General features: G+C 38.9%; 1 protein-coding gene across 4 annotated transcripts in view; it reads left to right on the top strand.

Annotated features, from left to right (window-relative positions):
* Positions 1-14,634, top strand: part of nsmfb (NMDA receptor synaptonuclear signaling and neuronal migration factor b) — a 117,384-nt gene extending 102,750 nt beyond the window's left edge. Inside the window, exons 15-17 of one of the 4 annotated variants that reach the window (XR_016168357.1) lie at positions 13,377-13,418; positions 13,491-13,580; positions 13,665-14,626. The gene's annotated coding sequence lies outside the window, so the exon portion shown is untranslated. Of the gene's footprint in view, positions 1-13,376; positions 13,581-13,664 lie in introns of all 4 variants that reach the window. The other 3 variants (XR_016168355.1, XR_016168354.1, XR_016168356.1) reach the window with 3 other exon arrangements.
* Positions 14,635-15,737: the final 1,103 nt, after the last annotated feature.

Here is a 15,737-nt window from a genome sequence, read left to right as displayed (position 1 = left end):
TTAGACCTGAGTGCAAAAATGGAGGCTTTAGACCCTTCCAGAGCTGAGATATCGAAACTCAAAATTTCGACCAGAAAAAAAAACGACAGTGTTACCCCTTACGCTTTTTTTTTGGGGCGAAAAATTACGTATCCCCAAGCTTCTTGAAACTCTGGATTCTGATAGAGGGCCAAGAGACTTAGACCTGAGTGCAAAAATGGAGGCTCTAGACCCTTCCAGAGCTGAGATATCGAAACTCAAAATTTCGACCAGAAAAAAAAACGACAGTGTTACCCCTTACGTTTTTTTTTTTGGGCGAAAAATTAAGTATCCCCAATCTTCTCAAAACTCTGGATTCTGATAGAGGGCCATGAGACTTAGACCTAAGTGCAAAAATGGAGGCTTTAGACCCTTCCAGAGCTGAGATATCGAAACTCAAAATTTCGACCAGAAAAAAAAAACGACAGTGTTACCCCTTACGTTTTTTTTTTGGGCGAAAAATTAAGTATCCCCAATCTTCTCAAAACTCTGGATTCTGATAGAGGGCCATGAGACTTAGACCTGAGTGCAAAAATGGAGGCTCTAGATCCTTCCAGGCCTAAGATATCAAAATTCAAAATTTCGACCAGAAAAAAAAACGACAGTGTTACCCCTTACGTTTTTTTTTGGGGGGGCGAAAAATTAAGTATCCCCAATCTTCTCAAAACTCTGGATTCTTATAGAGGGCCATGAGACTTAGACCTAAGTGCAAAAATGGAGGCTTTAGACCCTTCCAGAGCTGAGATATCGAAACTCAAAATTTCGACCAGAAAAAAAAAACGACAGTGTTACCCCTTACGTTTTTTTTTTTGGGCAAAAAATTAAGTATCCCCAATCTTCTCAAAACTCTGGATTCTGATAGAGGGCCATGAGACTTAGACCTGAGTGCAAAAATGGAGGCTCTAGACCCTTCCAGGCCTGAGATATCAAAACTCAAAATTTCGACCAGAAAAAAAAACGACAGTGTTACCCCTTACGTTTTGTTTTTTTTGGGGCGAAAAATTAAGTTTCCCCAATCTTCTCAAAACTCTGGATTATTATAGAGGGCCATGAGACTTAGACCTGAGTGCAACAATGGAGGCTCTAGACCCTTCCAGGCCTGAGATATCAAAACTCAAAATTTCGACCAGAAAAAAAAACGACAGTGTTACCCCTTACGTTTTTTTTGGGGGCGCGAAATATTAAGTTTCCCCAATCTTCTCAAAACTCTGGATTTTGATAGAGGGTCATAAGACTTATACCTGAGTGCAAAAATGGAGGCTCTAGACCCTTCCAGAGCTGAGATATCGAAACTCAAAATTTCGACCAGAAAAAAAAACGACAGTGTTACCCCTTACATTTTTTTTTTGGGCGAAAAATTAAGTATCCCCAATCTTCTTGAAACTCTGGATTATGATAGAGGGCCATGAGACTTAGACCTGAGTGCAAAAATGGATGCTCTAGACCCTTCCAGAGCTGAGATATCGAAACTCAAAATTTCGACCAGAAAAAAAAACGACAGTGTTACCCCTTACGTTTTTTTTTTGGGGTGAAAAATTAAGTTTCCCCAATCTTCTCAAAACTCTGGATTCTTATAGATGGCCATGAGACTTAGACCTGAGTGCAACAATGGAGGCTCTAGACCCTTCCAGGCCTGAGATATCAAAACTCAAAATTTCGACCAGAAAAAAAAACGACAGTGTTACCCCTTAAGTTTTTTTTGGGGGGCGAAATATTAAGTTTCCCCAATCTTCTCAAAACTCTGGATTTTTATAGAGGGCCATGAGACTTATACCTGAGTGCAAAAATGGAGGCTCTAGACCCTTCCAGAGCTGAGATATCGAACCTCAAAATTTCGACCAGAAAAAAAAACGACAGTGTTACCCCTTACGTTTTTTTTGTTGGGCGAAAAATTAAGTATCCCCAATCTTCTCAAAACTCTGGATTCTGATAGAGGGCCATGAGACTTAGACCTGAGTGCAAAAATTGAGGCTTTAGACCCTTCCAGAGCTGAGATATCGAAACTCAAAAATTCGACCAGAAAAAAAACGACAGTGTTACCCCTTACGTTTTTTTTTTTTGGGCGAAAAATTAAGTATCCCCAATCTTCTCAAAACTCTGGATTCTGATAGAGGGCCATGAGACTTAGACCTGAGTGCAAAAATGGAGGCTCTAGACCCTTCCAGAGCTGAGATATCGAAACTCACAATTTCGACCAGAAAAAAAAACGATAGTGTTACCCCTTACGTTTTTTTTTTTTTGGGGCGAAAAATTACGTATCCCCAATCTTCTTGAAACTCTGGATTCTGATAGAGGGCCATGAGACTTAGACCTAAGTGCAAAAATGGAGGCTTTGGACCCTTCCAGAGCTGAAATATCGAAACTCAAAATTTCGACCAGAAAAAAAAACGACAGTGTTACCCCTTACGTTTTTTTTTTTGGGCGAAAAATTAAGTATGCCCAATCTTCTCAAAACTCTGGATTCTGATAGAGGGCCATGAGACTTAGACCTGAGTGCAAAAATGGAGGCTCTAGACCCTTCCAGAGCTGAGATATCGAAACTCAAAATTTCGACCAGAAAAAAAACGACAGTGTTACCCCTTTTGTTTTTGTTTTTTTGGGCGAAAAATTAAGTATCCCAAATCTTCTCAAAACTCTGGATTCTGATAGAGGGCCATGAGACTTAGACCTGAGTGCAAAAATGGAGGCTCTAGACCCTTCCAGAGCTGAGATATCAAAACTCAAAATTTCGACCAGAAAAAAAAAACGACAGTGTTACCCCTTACGTTTTTTTTTTTTGGGCGAAAAATTAAGTATCCCCAATCTTCTCAAAACTCTGGATTCTGACAGAGGGCCATGAGACTTAGACCTGAGTGCAAAAATGGAGGCTTTAGACCCTTCCAGAGCTGAGATATCGAAACTCAAAATTTCGACCAGAAAAAAAAACGACAGTGTTACCCCTTACGCTTTTTTTTTGGGGCGAAAAATTACGTATCCCCAAGCTTCTTGAAACTCTGGATTCTGATAGAGGGCCAAGAGACTTAGACCGGAGTGCAAAAATGGAGGCTCTAGACCCTTCCAGAGCTGAGATATCGAAACTCAAAATTTCGACCAGAAAAAAAAACGACAGTGTTACCCCTTACGTTTTTTTTTTTGGGCGAAAAATTAAGTATCCCCAATCTTCTCAAAACTCTGGATTCTGATAGAGGGCCATGAGACTTAGACCTGAGTGCAAAAATGGAGGCTCTAGACCCTTCCAGAGCTGAGATATCGAAACTCAAAATTTCGACCAGAAAAAAAAAACGACAGTGTTACCCCTTACGCTTTTTTTGGGGGCGAAAAATTACGTATCCCCAATCTTCTTGAAACTCTGGATTCTGATAGAGGGCCATGAGACTTAGACCTGAGTGCAAAAATGGAGGCTCTAGACCCTTCCAGAGCTGAGATATCGAAACTCAAAATTTCGACCAGAAAAAAAAACGACAGTGTTACCCCTTACGTTTTTTTTTTTTGGATGAAAAATTAAGTATCCCCAATCTTCTCAAAACTCTGGATTCTGATAGAGGGCCATGAGACTTAGACCTAAGTGCAAAAATGGAGGCTTTAGACCCTTCCAGAGCTGAGATATCGAAACTCAAAATTTCGACCAAAAAAAAAAAACGACAGTGTTACCCCTTACGTTTTTTTTTTTTGGGCGAAAAATTAAGTATCCCCAATCTTCTCAAAACTCTGGATTCTGATAGAGGGCCATGAGACTTAGACCTAAGTGCAAAAATGGAGGCTTTAGACCCTTCCAGAGCTGAGATATCGAAACTCAAAATTTCGACCAAAAAAAAAAAACGACAGTGTTACCCCTTACGTTTTTTTTTTTTGGACGAAAAATTAAGTATCCCCAATCTTCTCAAAACTCTGGATTCTGATAGAGGGCCATGAGACTTAGACCTAAGTGCAAAAATGGAGGCTTTAGACCCTTCCAGAGCTGAGATATCGAAACTCAAAATTTCGACCAAAAAAAAAAACGACAGTGTTACCCCTTACGTTTTTTTTTTTTGGGCGAAAAATTAAGTATCCCCAATCTTCTCAAAACTCTGGATTCTGATAGAGGGCCATGAGACTTAGACCTAAGTGCAAAAATGGAGGCTTTAGACCCTTCCAGAGCTGAGATATCGAAACTCAAAATTTCGACCAAAAAAAAAAAAACGACAGTGTTACCCCTTACGTTTTTTTTTTTTTGGGCGAAAAATTACGTATCCCCAATCTTCTTGAAACTCTGGATTCTGATAGAGGGCCATGAGACTTAGACCTAAGTGCAAAAATGGAGGCTTTAGACCCTTCCAGAGCTGAGATATCGAAACTCAAAATTTCGACCAAAAAAAAAAAACGACAGTGTTACCCCTTACGTTTTTTTTTTTTGGGCGAAAAATTAAGTATCCCCAATCTTCTCAAAACTCTGGATTCTGATAGAGGGCCATGAGACTTAGACCTGAGTGCAAAAATGGAGGCTCTAGACCCTTCCAGAGCTGAGATATCGAAACTCATAATTTCGACCAGAAAAAAAAACGACAGTGTTACCCCTTACGTTTTTTTTTTTGGGCGAAAAATTAAGTATCCCCAATCTTCTCAAAACTCTGGATTCTGATAGAGGGCCATGAGACTTAGACCTGAGTGCAAAAATGGAGGCTCTAGACCCTTCCAGAGCTGAGATATCGAAACTCAAAATTTCGACCAGAAAAAAAAACGACAGTGTTACCCCTTACGTTTTTTTTTTTTGGACGAAAAATTAAGTATCCCCAATCTTCTCAAAACTCTGGATTCTGATAGAGGGCCATGAGACTTAGACCTAAGTGCAAAAATGGAGGCTTTAGACCCTTCCAGAGCTGAGATATCGAAACTCAAAATTTCGACCAAAAAAAAAAACGACAGTGTTACCCCTTACGTTTTTTTTTTTTGGGCGAAAAATTAAGTATCCCCAATCTTCTCAAAACTCTGGATTCTGATAGAGGGCCATGAGACTTAGACCTAAGTGCAAAAATGGAGGCTTTAGACCCTTCCAGAGCTGAGATATCGAAACTCAAAATTTCGACCAAAAAAAAAAAAACGACAGTGTTACCCCTTACGTTTTTTTTTTTTGGGCGAAAAATTACGTATCCCCAATCTTCTTGAAACTCTGGATTCTGATAGAGGGCCATGAGACTTAGACCTAAGTGCAAAAATGGAGGCTTTAGACCCTTCCAGAGCTGAGATATCGAAACTCAAAATTTCGACCAAAAAAAAAAAACGACAGTGTTACCCCTTACGTTTTTTTTTTTTGGGCGAAAAATTAAGTATCCCCAATCTTCTCAAAACTCTGGATTCTGATAGAGGGCCATGAGACTTAGACCTGAGTGCAAAAATGGAGGCTCTAGACCCTTCCAGAGCTGAGATATCGAAACTCATAATTTCGACCAGAAAAAAAAACGACAGTGTTACCCCTTACGTTTTTTTTTTTGGGCGAAAAATTAAGTATCCCCAATCTTCTCAAAACTCTGGATTCTGATAGAGGGCCATGAGACTTAGACCTGAGTGCAAAAATGGAGGCTCTAGACCCTTCCAGAGCTGAGATATCGAAACTCAAAATTTCGACCAGAAAAAAAAACGACAGTGTTACCCCTTACGTTTTTTTTTTTGGACGAAAAATTAAGTATCCCCAATCTTCTCGAAACTCTGGATTCTGATAGAGGGCCATGACACTTAGACCTAAGTGCAAAAATGGAGGCTTTAGACCCTTCCAGAGCTGAGATATCGAAACTCAAAATTTCGACCAAAAAAAAAAAACGACAGTGTTACCCCTTACGTTTTTTTTTTTTGGGCGAAAAATTAAGTATCCCCAATCTTCTCAAAACTCTGGATTCTGATAGAGGGCCATGAGACTTAGACCTAAGTGCAAAAATGGAGGCTTTAGACCCTTCCAGAGCTGAGATATCGAAACTCAAAATTTCGACCAAAAAAAAAAAACGACAGTGTTACCCCTTACGGTTTTTTTTTTTGGACGAAAAATTAAGTATCCCCAATCTTCTCAAAACTCTGGATTCTGATAGAGGGCCATGAGACTTAGACCTAAGTGCAAAAATGGAGGCTTTAGACCCTTCCAGAGCTGAGATATCGAAACTCAAAATTTCGACCAAAAAAAAAAAAAACGACAGTGTTACCCCTTACGTTTTTTTTTTTTGGGCGAAAAATTAAGTATCCCCAATCTTCTCAAAACTCTGGATTCTGATAGAGGGCCATGAGACTTAGACCTAAGTGCAAAAATGGAGGCTTTAGACCCTTCCAGAGCTGAGATATCGAAACTCAAAATTTCGACCAAAAAAAAAAAAACGACAGTGTTACCCCTTACGTTTTTTTTTTTTTGGGCGAAAAATTACGTATCCCCAATCTTCTTGAAACTCTGGATTCTGATAGAGGGCCATGAGACTTAGACCTAAGTGCAAAAATGGAGGCTTTAGACCCTTCCAGAGCTGAGATATCAAAACTCAAAATTTCGACCAGAAAAAAAAACGACAGTGTTACCCCTTACGTTTTTTTTGGGGGGCGAAATATTAAGTTTCCCCAATCTTCTCAAAACTCTGGATTTTGATAGAGGGCCATGAGACTTATACCTGAGTGCAAAAATGGAGGCTCTAGACCCTTCCAGAGCTGAGATATCGAACCTCAAAATTTCGACCAGAAAAAAAAACGACAGTGTTACCCCTTACGTTTTTTTTGTTGGGCGAAAAATTAAGTATCCCCAATCTTCTCAAAACTCTGGATTCTGATAGAGGGCCATGAGACTTAGACCTGAGTGCAAAAATTGAGGCTTTAGACCCTTCCAGAGCTGAGATATCGAAACTCAAAATTTCGACCAGAAAAAAAACGACAGTGTTACCCCTTACGTTTTTTTTTTTTGGGCGAAAAATTAAGTATCCCCAATCTTCTCAAAACTCTGGATTCTGATAGAGGGCCATGAGACTTAGACCTGAGTGCAAAAATGGAGGCTCTAGACCCTTCCAGAGCTGAGATATCGAAACTCACAATTTCGACCAGAAAAAAAAACGACAGTGTTACCCCTTACGTTTTTTTTTTTTGGGGGCGAAAAATTACGTATCCCCAATCTTCTTGAAACTCTGGATTCTGATAGAGGGCCATGAGACTTAGACCTAAGTGCAAAAATGGAGGCTTTGGACCCTTCCAGAGCTGAAATATCGAAACTCAAAATTTCGACCAGAAAAAAAAACGACAGTGTTACCCCTTACGTTTTTTTTTTTTTGGGCGAAAAATTAAGTATTCCCAATCTTCTCAAAACTCTGGATTCTGATAGAGGGCCATGAGACTTAGACCTGAGTGCAAAAATGGAGGCTCTAGACCCTTCCAGAGCTGAGATATCGAAACTCAAAATTTCGACCAGAAAAAAAAACGACAGTGTTACCCCTTACGTTTTTTTTTTTTGGGCGAAAAATTAAGTATCCCCAATCTTCTCAAAACTCTGGATTCTGATAGAGGGCCATGAGACTTAGACCTGAGTGCAAAAATGGAGGCTCTAGACCCTTCCAGAGCTGAGATATCGAAACTCACAATTTCGACCAGAAAAAAAAACGACAGTGTTACCCCTTACGTTTTTTTTTTTTGGGGGGCGAAAAATTACGTATCCCCAATCTTCTTGAAACTCTGGATTCTGATAGAGGGCCATGAGACTTAGACCTAAGTGCAAAAATGGAGGCTTTGGACCCTTCCAGAGCTGAAATATCGAAACTCAAAATTTCGACCAGAAAAAAAAACGACAGTGTTACCCCTTACGTTTTTTTTTTTTTTGGGCGAAAAATTAAGTATGCCCAATCTTCTCAAAACTCTGGATTCTGATAGAGGGCCATGAGACTTAGACCTGAGTGCAAAAATGGAGGCTCTAGACCCTTCCAGAGCTGAGATATCGAAACTCAAAATTTCGACCAGAAAAAAAACGACAGTGTTACCCCTTTTGTTTTTGTTTTTTTGGGCGAAAAATTAAGTATCCCAAATCTTCTCAAAACTCTGGATTCTGATAGAGGGCCATGAGACTTAGACCTGAGTGCAAAAATGGAGGCTCTAGACCCTTCCAGAGCTGAGATATCAAAACTCAAAATTTCGACCAGAAAAAAAAAACGACAGTGTTACCCCTTACGTTTTTTTTTTTTGGGCGAAAAATTAAGTATCCCCAATCTTCTCAAAACTCTGGATTCTGACAGAGGGCCATGAGACTTAGACCTGAGTGCAAAAATGGAGGCTTTAGACCCTTCCAGAGCTGAGATATCGAAACTCAAAATTTCGACCAGAAAAAAAAACGACAGTGTTACCCCTTACGCTTTTTTTTTGGGGCGAAAAATTACGTATCCCCAAGCTTCTTGAAACTCTGGATTCTGATAGAGGGCCAAGAGACTTAGACCTGAGTGCAAAAATGGAGGCTCTAGACCCTTCCAGAGCTGAGATATCGAAACTCAAAATTTCGACCAGAAAAAAAAACGACAGTGTTACCCCTTACGTTTTTTTTTTTGGGCGAAAAATTAAGTATCCCCAATCTTCTCAAAACTCTGGATTCTGATAGAGGGCCATGAGACTTAGACCTGAGTGCAAAAATGGAGGCTCTAGACCCTTCCAGAGCTGAGATATCGAAACTCAAAATTTCGACCAGAAAAAAAAACGACAGTGTTACCCCTTACGCTTTTTTTGGGGGCGAAAAATTACGTATCCCCAATCTTCTTGAAACTCTGGATTCTGATAGAGGGCCATGAGACTTAGACCTGAGTGCAAAAATGGAGGCTCTAGACCCTTCCAGAGCTGAGATATCGAAACTCAAAATTTCGACCAGAAAAAAAAACGACAGTGTTACCCCTTACGTTTTTTTTTTTGGACGAAAAATTAAGTATCCCCAATCTTCTCAAAACTCTGGATTCTGATAGAGGGCCATGAGACTTAGACCTAAGTGCAAAAATGGAGGCTTTAGACCCTTCCAGAGCTGAGATATCGAAACTCAAAATTTCGACCAAAAAAAAAAAACGACAGTGTTACCCCTTACGTTTTTTTTTTTTGGGCGAAAAATTAAGTATCCCCAATCTTCTCAAAACTCTGGATTCTGATAGAGGGCCATGAGACTTAGACCTAAGTGCAAAAATGGAGGCTTTAGACCCTTCCAGAGCTGAGATATCGAAACTCAAAATTTCGACCAAAAAAAAAAAAAAACGACAGTGTTACCCCTTACGTTTTTTTTTTTTTGGGCGAAAAATTACGTATCCCCAATCTTCTTGAAACTCTGGATTCTGATAGAGGGCCATGAGACTTAGACCTAAGTGCAAAAATGGAGGCTTTAGACCCTTCCAGAGCTGAGATATCGAAACTCAAAATTTCGACCAAAAAAAAAAAACGACAGTGTTACCCCTTACGTTTTTTTTTTTGGGCGAAAAATTAAGTATCCCCAATCTTCTCAAAACTCTGGATTCTGATAGAGGGCCATGAGACTTAGACCTGAGTGCAAAAATGGAGGCTCTAGACCCTTCCAGAGCTGAGATATCGAAACTCACAATTTCGACCAGAAAAAAAAACGACAGTGTTACCCCTTACGTTTTTTTTTTTGGGCGAAAAATTAAGTATCCCCAATCTTCTCAAAACTCTGGATTCTGATAGAGGGCCATGAGACTTAGACCTGAGTGCAAAAATGGAGGCTCTAGACCCTTCCAGAGCTGAGATATCGAAACTCAAAATTTCGACCAGAAAAAAAAACGACAGTGTTACCCCTTACGCTTTTTTTTGGGGCGAAAAATTACGTATCCCCAATCTTCTTGAAACTCTGGATTCTGATAGAGGGCCATGAGACTTAGACCTGAGTGCAAAAATGGAGGCTCTAGACCCTTCCAGAGCTGAGATATCGAAACTCAAAATTTCGACCAGAAAAAAAAACGACAGTGTTACCCCTTACGTTTTTTTTTTTGGACGAAAAATTAAGTATCCCCAATCTTCTCGAAACTCTGGATTCTGATAGAGGGCCATGAGACTTAGACCTAAGTGCAAAAATGGAGGCTTTAGACCCTTCCAGAGCTGAGATATCGAAACTCAAAATTTCGACCAAAAAAAAAAAACGACAGTGTTACCCCTTACGTTTTTTTTTTTTGGGCGAAAAATTAAGTATCCCCAATCTTCTCAAAACTCTGGATTCTGATAGAGGGCCATGAGACTTAGACCTAAGTGCAAAAATGGAGGCTTTAGACCCTTCCAGAGCTGAGATATCGAAACTCAAAATTTCGACCAAAAAAAAAAAACGACAGTGTTACCCCTTACGTTTTTTTTTTTTTTGGGCGAAAAATTACGTATCCCCAATCTTCTTGAAACTCTGGATTCTGATAGAGGGCCATGAGACTTAGACCTAAGTGCAAAAATGGAGGCTTTAGACCCTTCCAGAGCTGAGATATCGAAACTCAAAATTTCGACCAAAAAAAAAAAACGACAGTGTTACCCCTTACGTTTTTTTTTTTTGGGCGAAAAATTAAGTATCCCCAATCTTCTCAAAACTCTGGATTCTGATAGAGGGCCATGAGACTTAGACCTGAGTGCAAAAATGGAGGCTCTAGACCCTTCCAGAGCTGAGATATCGAAACTCACAATTTCGACCAGAAAAAAAAACGACAGTGTTACCCCTTACGTTTTTTTTTTTGGGCGAAAAATTAAGTATCCCCAATCTTCTCAAAACTCTGGATTCTGATAGAGGGCCATGAGACTTAGACCTGAGTGCAAAAATGGAGGCTCTAGACCCTTCCAGAGCTGAGATATCGAAACTCAAAATTTCGACCAGAAAAAAAAACGACAGTGTTACCCCTTACGCTTTTTTTTGGGGCGAAAAATTACGTATCCCCAATCTTCTTGAAACTCTGGATTCTGATAGAGGGCCATGAGACTTAGACCTGAGTGCAAAAATGGAGGCTCTAGACCCTTCCAGAGCTGAGATATCGAAACTCAAAATTTCGACCAGAAAAAAAAACGACAGTGTTACCCCTTACGTTTTTTTTTTTGGACGAAAAATTAAGTATCCCCAATCTTCTCGAAACTCTGGATTCTGATAGAGGGCCATGAGACTTAGACCTAAGTGCAAAAATGGAGGCTTTAGACCCTTCCAGAGCTGAGATATCGAAACTCAAAATTTCGACCAAAAAAAAAAAACGACAGTGTTACCCCTTACGTTTTTTTTTTTTGGGCGAAAAATTAAGTATCCCCAATCTTCTCAAAACTCTGGATTCTGATAGAGGGCCATGAGACTTAGACCTAAGTGCAAAAATGGAGGCTTTAGACCCTTCCAGAGCTGAGATATCGAAACTCAAAATTTCGACCAAAAAAAAAAAACGACAGTGTTACCCCTTACGTTTTTTTTTTTTGGGCGAAAAATTACGTTTCCCCAATCTTCTTGAAACTCTGGATTCTGATAGAGGGCCATGAGACTTAGACCTAAGTGCAAAAATGGAGGCTTTAGACCCTTCCAGAGCTGAGATATCGAAACTCAAAATTTCGACCAAAAAAAAAAAAACGACAGTGTTACCCCTTACGTTTTTTTTTTTTGGGCGAAAAATTAAGTATCCCCAATCTTCTCAAAACTCTGGATTCTGATAGAGGGCCATGAGACTTAGACCTGAGTGCAAAAATGGAGGCTCTAGACCCTTCCAGGCCTGAGATATCAAAACTCAAAATTTCGACCAGAAAAAAAACGACAGTGTTACCCCTTACGTTTTTTTTTTTTGGGGGGCGAAAAATTAAGTATCCCCAATCTTCTCAAAACTCTGGATTCTTATAGAGGGCCATGAGACTTAGACCTGAGTGCAACAATGGAGGCTCTAGACCCTTCCAGGCCTGAGATATCAAAACTAAAAATTTCGACCAGAAAAAAAAACGACAGTGTTACCCCTTACGTTTTTTTGGGGGGGCGAAATATTAAGTTTCCCCAATCTTCTCAAAACTCTGGATTTTGATAGAGGGCCATGAGACTGATACCTGAGTGCAAAAATGGAGGCTCTAGACCCTTCCAGAGCTGAGATATCGAAACTCAAAATTTCGACCAGAAAAAAAAACGACAGTGTTACCCCTTACGTTTTTTTTTTTTGGGCGAAAATTTAAGTATCCCCAATCTTCTCAAAACTCCGGATTCTGATAGAGGGCCATGAGACTTAGACCTGAGTGCAAAAATGGAGGCTTTAGACCCTTCCAGAGCTGAGATATCGAAACTCAAAATTTCGACCAGAAAAAAAAACGACAGTGTTACCCCTTACGTTTTTTTTTTTTTGGGCGAAAAATTAAGTATCCCAAATCTTCTCAAAACTCTGGATTCTGATAGAGGGCCATGAGACTTAGACCTGAGTGCAAAAATGGAGGCTTTAGACCCTTCCAGAGCTGAGATATAGAAACTCAAAATTTCGACCAGAAAAAAAAACGACAGTGTTACCCCTTACGTTTTTTTTTTTGGGGCGAAAAATTAAGTTTCCCCAATCTTTTCAAAACTCTGGATTCTTATAGAGGGCCATGAGCCTTAGATCTGAGTGCAACAATGGAGGCTCTAGACCCTTCCAGAGCTGAGATATCGAAACTCAAAATTTCGACCAGAAAAAAAAACGACAGTGTTACCCCTTACGTTTTTTTTTTGGGTGAAAAATTAAGTATCCCCAATCTTCTCAAAACTCTGGATTCTGATAGAGGGCCATGAGACTTAGACCTGAGTGCAAAAATGGAGGCTTTAGACCCTTCCAGAGCTGAGATATCGAAACTCAAAATTTCGACCAGAAAAAAAAAACGACAGTGTTGCCCCTTACGCTTTTTTTTGGGGGCGAAAAATTACGTATCCCCAATCTTCTTGAAACTCTGGATTCTGATAGAGGGCCATGAGACTTAGACCTGAGTGCAAAAATGGAGGCTCTAGACCCTTCCAGAGCTGAGATATTGAGATCCCACATAGCATTTATACCACTATAAAAATCTCAATATCTAGATTTACATAACCATACATCTTAAACATGCTTATTTAAAATGTCTATTTACATCAGGAAGGAAAATATTGTATAAGTTTTGCAGGTGAGCACACCCCAACATGAAAAATACATCTGAGTGATGTAACGTTATGTGTGCTATCATGTATGATAATTCACTGTTGTCAACACTGCTAGACAAATGTGCTGTAAATAAGGCAAATAAACAGATCTAAAAAGTAACTAAACATGATATATATTTAATTTGTCCCTTATTAGTGTTGACATATTGAGGAACATTTAAGTTGAATTAAAAGTGAGTTAAGACATCAACCTCAGCATGTAGGCTAAATGCAGTTTTGAGCTCATAATGTGAATCTTGTCTGTATGTTACAGGGACAGAAGAACACGCATGTGTTTATCCGGTGGAGGCTTTGAGTGAGTATACTACAGAAATGGATAGAAATTACAACATTTTTCTGAGTCTTGATTTCTGTGCATTTGCTGCAGAGCTTTTGTGGTGGAGCAGGACCTGCAAGGAAAGATGATGGCAGTATTTGTTTGGGATAAAAAGTTTTGGGGATTTTACTCAAATATAAAGTAAGGTTATTTTTAATACATAAATCAAATGACATTGTCCTGTTAAAATGACTGCTTTTGTGTAATGTTTGTGCATGTTTGTAGGATCTGAAATGTCTGCAGACTGGTGTGAGCACTGAGGATGAGGAGCCCAGAGCTGAATCCTGGAAGTGGTCCCATGGATGAGACGCTCCATCTGCCCTTATGAGTCCCTCTATCGCTCCACCTGCCCTTATTGCCTCAGATTGTGAAGCGCAGCACAGCAACAAGCTCTGGGACGAAGGCACAGTCCCCTCTGGTGAATTCATCAGAATAAAGCTGCAGAATGGGAACCGCTGTGTTGAGTCGGCAGTAGGATGTTGTGTTCAGCGCCTGTGAATACATGCTTGTAGTTTGAATAAAGCTTTGTTTCATGTGTTGTTGACTTAAATATGCATTTGTTTATTGTGATGGTTACTTTTATTTGTTCTTTTACTTATTTATTCATGTTTCTTATTGTTGTCAGTATATAAAATATAATTATTTAATTAATGTATGCATTAATTCATCGATTGACTGACAATTGAGATGTTTCACTGCATTTAGCAATATAAATGTATTCATGAATAACTGTCATATGACAAAACAAATTTCATTTTGCTTGTTTTATTAAATTATATTTTTAGTATGTAAAAAAGTTTTATAATTAAGTATTGGTCAGCATTTAATATTATTGTTGTTTAAGTTTTGGGGTGGGCTAACAATGCAATTCATTCTGAGGTCAAATTAATTTTTTAAGGAGTGATACTTACATTTTTTCAAGTATAAAATCAACAGTTTTCTCCAAAAGAGATCTTTGAGCTGCTGCCCGTCTCCTTTGTGGAGACATTACAAACGCAGAGGAAAGCTGTTCTAGGTTGTGCTGTCGAGTTACTGATGTTATGAAGTGTTATTGCACCTGTTGCATATATAGTTTAAACTTATTAAATACAAGATCATGGAAAGATACCATAGTTGTATGTAACAATCATAATGACAAAACAGAAAATATAAGGATCATTGGTTTGTGTACATCATAATGTGACATCATAAAATTATATTTATACACTGGAAAAAACAATGACAAGGCTAAATATCTTCATAATGGTTCTTCATAATACATTGAAAAAAATGTGTTGTTGTTTTAAGTCTGAGGGATGAAACGAGGTAAATTCATCAAGAAAAAGAGGAAAACTTTAAGGAGAAACTTTTTTGGTTATAAAATAAAAAAAATTAACAACATATTCAAGAGAAGACGATTTTGGGGTTTCTTAATTAAAAAAATATCGCTATAAGAATAACACTGTGGGTCACATTAGTAGGGTTTAAAATATAACAACTTAAATCAACCCTAAATGTATAAAAAAAAAGGGAAGCGGTTTCTTTATCAATACCACAACAAAATGAACAAGTTTCATCAATATCCAGATATTTTTAGATAGTTGAATTAAACGTAGCCTATCCTTCATATATTTTAAGTTGTTGTGCTTGTGATAACGCTTAATAGGTCACATGATAACATCAACATGGCAGATGTCCGGTTCTCATTCATACTCAACGAGATTTGGTTATAAAGTACCTACTCTTTTAGCGCTCGTTGAGTAAGTACTCATAGAAATTAAGTAGCTACTAGAAATTAAGTATGCGGTTTGGAAAGCAGCCTCTATTTGAGCGCTGGAAGGGTCTAGAGCCTCCATTTTTACACTCAGGTCTAAGTCTCTTGGCCCTCTATTGTAATCCAGAGTTGCAAGAAGATCAGAGAAACTCAAAATTTCGACCCAAAAAAAAAAAAGTTTGGTGCGAAAAAAAAGTTTCTCCAATCTTCGTAAAACTCTGGATTCTGATAGAGGGCCATGACACTTTGACCTGAGTGCAAAAAGTGAGGCTCTAGACCCTTACAGAGCTGAGATATCGAAATTCAAAATTTTGACCTGAAAAAAAAAAACGACAGTGTTACCCCTTTCGTTTTTTTTTTCGGGCGAAAAATGAAGTTTCTCCTTCTCAAAACTCTGGATTCTGATAGAGGGCCATGAGACTTTGACCTGAGTGCAAAAATGGAGGCTCTAGGCCCTTCCTGAGCTGAGATATCGAAATTCAAAATTTCGACCTGAAAAAAAAAAACGACAGTGTTACCCCTTTCGTTTTTTTTTTGGGTGAAAA

This window comes from Pimephales promelas, chromosome 4 (genome assembly GCF_988280905.1).
Source record: "Pimephales promelas chromosome 4, fPimPro1.hap1.1, whole genome shotgun sequence".
Classification (NCBI taxonomy): Eukaryota; Metazoa; Chordata; class Actinopteri; order Cypriniformes; family Leuciscidae; genus Pimephales; species Pimephales promelas.
Note: the sequence above shows the minus strand (reverse complement) of the source record. Positions and strands in the feature narration are given on the sequence as shown.